We start from the raw sequence: 8,035 nt of genomic DNA, 5'->3' as shown, positions 1-8,035 counted from the left end.
TCGCCACCTGTCAAAGGCAGGGCCAGGTGGAGATAATTGAATCATGGAGGCAGTTTTCCCCATTCTGTTCTCATAGTAGTGAATAAGTCTCATGAGACCTGATGGTTTCATAAATGAGCATTCTTTGGCACAAGCTCTCTTGCCTGCTGCCATGGAAGATGTGACTTTGCTCCTCATTCACCTTCTGCCATGATATTGAGGCCTCCACAGACATGCGGAACTGTGAGTCAATTAAACCTCTTTGCTTTATGAAATACCCAGTTTCACCTATGTCTTTCTTAGCAGTGTGAGAACAGACTAATACAGCCACTTGCCCAGGGTCTCAGAGCTAAAAATATGCTAAGCCAAATTCAACTCACTGGTGTCTGACTCTAGAGACAGGGCTCCTTGCTTCTGTGCTATGTGGTTGCCCAGGGATGGGCTCATCTTCTTCCCCTGCCCTCATCCAGTCATGCAAAATGCAATTGTCCCACCCTTAGGGGAATAAAAGGTGGAAGGCAAAGAGATAGTGTAAAAACTAAACACAGAAGGGGAAAATAAATGAAGCAAAATGATGGGGAAGGAGGGAGTTAGACAGAAGGGAACACCCCTCAGGTTACACCAAGGATCGGCCTCAGAGCTGAAAAATGATTCTGAGAAAAAGCCTTCTCATTTTCCCTTACAACACATAATATCTTCGCCTCCCCACACTTACCTACAACTGTAGTTTAAGCAAGACTCATGGAGGGGCTCCAAACATACATCAACTCTGCTATTTAGGTCCTCAGCCATGCCCGGAATGTTGTGCTTCGACTTTCGAGGCTAGAAAATGCCTGTGTGTCCCTCAAGACCTCATTACTCAAGGCCTGGCAGAATGACTCGGTTTCTTTCTTGCCTCCCTAAGCCCTGCCCTAGGTGTTCCCACAGCATGTGGTCCCCGTGGCTCTCCAGCTTTTCCAGGCTGGACTGGAAGCATTCCTTTTTATGTGACTGCTGACACATCTAGTCTGGTGGATTGTCAGGAGCAGGTGACTCATCTATTTCCAGTGCCCATTACCTCTTGTCTTGCCCAGGGTTGGGATATAGGAGACACACAATACATAATCATTATGTTCTAGCATTTCCTTCTCATCGATGCAAGGATTTCAAGAAAGACTTCTCAAAGAACTACCATTTCTTTGTAGTTCTTTGTAGTTCTCTCAAAGAACTACTATTTCTACCAAATAGAACTACCATTCCATCCAGCAATCCCACTGCTGGGTATATATCCAAAGGAAAATAATGTACTCTATCACAAAGACACACGAACCCGTATGTTCATTGCAACGCTGACATAGGATCAACCTAAGTGTCCATCAACAGTGGATTGGATAAAGACTATGTGGTACCTGAACACCACGGCATACTATGAAGCCACAACAAAAAACAAAATCATGTTCTTTGCAGCAACATGGATAGAGCTAGAGGCCATTATCCTAAGTTACCTAACTCAAGAACAGAAAACCAGATATCACATGTTTTCAATTATAAGTGGGAGTTAAACATTGAATACACTTGAACACAAAGTTGGGAACAAGAGACACTGAGGATCACTAGACCAGGAGGGAAGAAGGGAGGGAGGGGGCCATGGCCTAAACAATCACCTGTAGTCGGAAACTATGCTTACTGCCTGGGTGATGGGATTGTTGGGACCTAAGGCCTCAGTGTCAAGCAATTTATCCATGTAACAAACCTGTACATATAATAAAAGCTAAAATTTTAAATATATATAATGACCGAAAAAGTTCATTTGTCACCCTGAGGTCAGGAGTTTGAGACCAGCCTGGCCAACATAGTGAAACCCTGTCTCTACTAAAAATACAAAAATTAGCCAGGCTTGGTGGTGCATGCCTGTAATCCTAGCTACTTGGGAGGCTGAGGCAGGAGAATCGCTTGAATCCAGGAGGCGGAGGTTGCAGTGAGCTGAGATCGCACCGCTGCACTCCAGCCTGGGCAACAGAGCAAGACTCCATCTCAAAAAAAGACCAAAAACGTTCATTTGTGCCATTTTGTAATCCCTCCTGCCCACTTCTCCCTGGAGTCCCCACTCCCCGTCAGCACACAGTTGCTGACCGACTTTCTTACACTGCAGATCTGTTTGCATTCTCAATGATTTTTTAAAATGCAATCATACATTTTCTGCATAGCTTCTTTGATTTAGCGTAAGTATGTCCAGATCTATCACTATTACAGCATATATCAAAAGTAACTTCCTTTTCATAGCTTAGTAGCATTTTGTTATGTGTATTAACTTTTTTTTACAGCTTAGTAGTATTCGTTATACCATTATTTGTTTATCTAGCCACTTATTGATGGGCATTTGAGCTGTCTCCAGATTCACACTAGTTCAAATAAAGCTGTTAAGAACATTCATGGAAAGTCTTTGTATGAACATACAGTTACATTTCTCTTGGGTAAATACCTAGAAGTAGAATGGCTTCATCATAGCAAAGTCGTATGTTTCGTTAAAAAAATAAAAGTGGCTATACTATTTTACCTTCCACAGCAGAACATTCCAGATTCTCCAAATCCTTACTAACACTTGCAAAATATTTTTTAAAAAATTTAATAGATTCTTTCCATGCCCAGCTAATTTTTTTATATTTTTAGTAGAGACGGGGTTTCACCGTGTTTGCCAGGATGGTCTCCATTTCCTGACCTCATGATCCGCCCGCCTCGGCCTCCCAAAGTGCTGGGATTACAGGCATAAGCCCCCGCGCCTGGCCTAAATTTAAAAATTTTAAAAGATGCCATTCTAATTGGTATGTAATGGTATCTCATTGCAGTTTTAATTTGTGTTTACCCAGTGACTAATGATGTTGAGCATCGTTCTGTGTTCACGAATCCATTTGCCGTCTATCCATTTTGCTATACGAGATGTTAGTTACAAATGGTGCCCTTTGAACTGGAGCTCACATTGAAATTACGGAGCAATCAGCTGCAGCCTGGGAGAAGAAAGCTGAATAGATTGGCAGTAACATGAGAATGAGCCTTGCGGTGAAAAATGCAAGTGGCTTCTATCCAAATGACTTCTTAATTGTTAGTCATTTGCGATGAATGAGCTGTTCTGCCACTAACACGAATGGGCTGTGTCTCCTGCCTGTGATGGTGACAATTGCTGGGGCATGGTACTAAGATGAGCAAAGCCTTCCTAATAGAGGTCATTACCCTCCTCACCGAGAGGCAAAAAGACTACACGGGAAAGAGCTGGAACTCCAGTGGTACCAGCTCCCTGGTCATTTACCTCCCGACTGGCTGAGTGATGATGAGCAAATGCTCTCGGAACTCCAGGAAGAGCCAGATAACGGCCTGAGCAAAATCTCCCTCCCCACCTGGGTCCCGGAGGTTAAGACGGACAAGGTGATCTACAAGGTCACCATCCAAATCAGACACAGTCTGTGTGCTTTTATCCCATGAATTTCGGCTATTTGAGGCAGGGGTAAATGTGAAGGAAAGGCAGACGGGTGGGTAAATGACAGAAGCCAGCCTGGTTGGGGTGGAGGGAGGTGTGCTACCGAGAAGAGGGCAGTGGTGGAAGTGTGGATTCTGGCCAGCACTACTCCTTTATTCTCTCAATGGTGTCATCTCCGCTTGGCAGACAGGAAAGTAGAGGCTCAGAGAGGCTCAGGGATTTGGCCAAAGTCAGACTGCCACTACCTTGATGTCTGACCTTGGCAAGTTCTTCAAACTCTCTGCCTCTGCATCCTTGCTTATAAAATGGAGACACAATAGCACCTATGCAGGAGACTTTTGCAAAACCTCCATGAGAAAATAAACGTGTGAGCGATTATCGTGGATAATCTCCATTATGATGGAGAGAGGGTCTGGGGTTTCTTTTTATTGTTACCAATGAATAATGTAAATCCACTTTTGCTAAATCTTTTTATTTTTTTAAATGTTAATCCATAATGCTTGACTCCAAATAAAATTCCTAAAATCAAACCTTGAAAATTAAGTCAAAAATATACAAATATTTAGTGGGCCAAAAGATGTTGTGTCGAGCTCACAGGTTTACAGATTGCAATCACATAGGCATGCCATGTGGAATGAGGCAAGCTCGTAATTTTAGAGCTCCAGTGTTAACCACATTGCTGCCACTTTTCCTCTGTTGCTGACAATGTGTTTACTAAGTGCAGGACTCTCTGATCAGCACCACTCTTATTCCCTCAGAAGTATCACAAACTTGGCAGATGAGGAAATAGAGGCTCAGAGAGGTTCAAGGATTTGGCCAACGTCACACAGCCAGTAAGTGGCGAAGCAGGGATTTGAACCTAGACCTAGAAGTGTCCATATGAACTCTGCTCCAGAGCCCCTGCTCCTGCTCTTTCTCTGGACTATCCACTTTTTCAACCTGCCTGCCTGGGGGCAGATGATGGCCAAACTAAAACTGGACCAGATGTCTTCACTCAGTACTGAACAGCCTGGTGAAGTGTGGACAGACATCATCCCAGGCAGGAGGGTAAGCTTCCCACCTTGGCTCCTACTGCCTTGAGTGTGGAGAAACAGCCAGCAATGAACTGGGCTAAGCCCCAGGTAGCTCATTTTGTCAGTGTTTCTGCTTAGGCATCATTAAGTAAAAGTTGTTGTTTGTCCTACAGACGAGGCTGTTTCAGCTTGTGTATGTCCTTGTTGATGTTTAGAAGTCCCATTCAATTTAAATCTTGCAAGATGCCTCAAAATATTCTCAATGACTCTAGAATATGATTTTGCATCTTCATCAGCATTCCTGCTGCAAATTCCCAGGTAGGCATCGACCGTATCAGAGTTTCCTCAACCTATCAGGTGATATTCAGTGTTCTAAAAAGTCAGGGACTTATTACAAGGTCTCCCCTTCTCTCATAATTGGAGTCAAGGTCATGCGCTGAATCAGGCAGGATGAAAGTGGTGGTTGGTCTACATGTGACTTGAGCAGCCACAGAGCTAAGTCTTCTTGTTAATGATGACACCCTTTCCTGGGGGCAATTTCAATGGCAGGATGTCTACCATAGGATGTCTGGAATGCTCCCGGCCAGCAATAAAGCATTTGGGCTTATTAACGATGCAACACAAGGCAGTGACGATAATGGCGACCTCAGTTCCAGAGAGGCTTAGCTTCACGTTATGTCTCAGTCTTGGTGTCATCTTGGAAAAATACATTTTTATTGGGTTTGTTGGTTTGCTTTTGCTTTGAGGGACTTATTCTGTTATAATGTTGCTCCTTACTGAGATATATATATATTTCCATTTCAAAGCATTTACTGAATAGGTAATACATGTACATAATAAGACAAAGAATATTAAAGGGCCCATGTATAGAGAAACAGATCATCTTATGCTGGTAATGCTTCAATTCTTAGGCATATGTTAATTACAAGAATGCTCATTTGTTATTTTTTCAACATTTATTTGGATTGTGTATATTCTTATGTGTATACATATAAGATAGATATACATATGTATATCTGTCTATATATGAGATAGATATACATATATATGTCTATATATGAGACAGATATACATAGGTATACATGTCTATATATGAGACAGATATACATATGTATATATGTCTATATATGAGACAGATATACATATGTATGTATGTCTATATATGAGACAGATATACATATGTATATCTTTCTATATATGAGACAGATATACATATGTATATCTGTCTATATATGAGACATATATATGTATATATGTCTATATATCAGACAGATATACATATGTATATATGTCTATATATGAGACAGATATACATATGTATATATGTCTATATATCAGATAGATATACATAAGTATATATGTATTTATATCAGATAGATATACATAAGTATATATGTATATATATGAGATAGATATACACAAGTATATATGTGTATATGAGATAGATATACACAAGTATATATGCATATATATGAGATAGATATACACAAGTATATATGCATATATATGAGATAGATATACATAAGTATAACTGCATATATATGAGATAGATATACATAAGCATATATGCATATATATGAGATAGATATACATGAGTATATATGCATATATATGAGATAGATATACATGAGTATATATGCATATATATGAGATGGATATACATGAGTATATATGCATATATATGAGATGGATATACATGAGTATATATGCATATATATGAGATGGATATACATGAGTATATATGCATATATATGAGATGGATATACATGAGTATATATGCATATATATGAGATAGATATACATGAGTATATATTATATACGAGATAGATATACATGAGCATCTATGTATATATACGAGATAGATATACATGAGCATCTATGTATATATACGAGATAGATACACATGAGCATCTATGTATGTATACGACATAGATACACATGAGCATCTATGTATGTATACGACATAGATACACATGAGCATCTATGTATGTATACGAGATAGATACACATGAGCATCTATGTATGTATACGAGATAGATACACATGAGCATCTATGTATATATACGAGATAGATACACATGAGCATCTATGTATATATACGAGATAGATACACATGAGCATCTATGTATATATACGAGATAGATATACATATGTATCTATGTATATATACGAGATAGATATACATAAGAATCTATGTATATATGAGATAGATATACATAAGTATATATGTATATATGAGATAGATACATATGTATATATGTGTATATATGAGACATAGATATATATGTATATATGTGTATATATGAGACATAGATACATATGTATATATGTGTATATATGAGACATAGATACATATGTATATATGTATATGAGACATAGATACATATGTATATATGTATATGAGACACAGATATATATGTATATATGTATATGAGACACAGATACATATGCCTATATGTATCTATATGAGACACAGATACATATGCCTATATGTATCTATATGAGACATAGATACATATGTATATATGTATATATGTATCTAATATGAGACATAGATACATATGTATATATGTATATATGAGACACAGATACATATGCCTATATGTATCTATATGAGACACAGATACATATTCCTATATGTATCTATATGAGACATAGATACATATGTATATATGTATATATGTATCTATATGAGACATAGATACATATGTATATATGTATATATGAGACATAGATACATATGTGTATATGTATATATATGAGACATAGATACATATGTGTATATGTATATATATGAGACATAGATACATATGTGTATATGTATATATATGAGACATAGATACATATGTGTATATGTATATATATGAGACATAGATACATATGTGTATATGTATAAATATGAGACATAGACACAGGTATATATGTATATATATGAGACATAGACACAGGTATAAATGTATATATGAGACACAGACACAGGTATACATGCATATATATGAGACACAGACATATGCATATATGTAGATATGAGACACGGACACATGCATATATGTACATATGAGACATGGACACATGGATATATGTACATATGAGACACGGACACATGCATATATGTACATATGAGACACGGACACATGTATATATGTGTCTATATGAGACACGGACACATGTATATATGTGTCTATATGAGACATGGACACATGTATATATGTGTCTATATGAGACATGGACACATGTATATATGTGTCTATATGAGACATGGACACATGTATATATGTGTCTATATGAGAGATGGACACATGTATATATGTGTCTATATGAGACATGGACACGTATATATGTGTCTATATGAGACATGGACACCTGTATATATGTGTCTATATGAGACATGGACACCTGTATATATGTGTCTATATGAGACATGGACACATGTATATATGTGTCTATATGAGACATGGACACATGTATATATGTGTCCATATGAGACATAGATACCTATGTATATATGTGTCTATATGAGACATAGATACCTATGTATATATGTGTCTATATGAGACATAGATACCTATGTATATATGTGTCTATATGAGAC

The sequence above is a fragment of the Gorilla gorilla genome, chromosome 10 (assembly GCF_029281585.2).
Source record: "Gorilla gorilla gorilla isolate KB3781 chromosome 10, NHGRI_mGorGor1-v2.1_pri, whole genome shotgun sequence".
Lineage (NCBI taxonomy): Eukaryota > Metazoa > Chordata > Mammalia > Primates > Hominidae > Gorilla > Gorilla gorilla.
Note: the sequence above shows the minus strand (reverse complement) of the source record.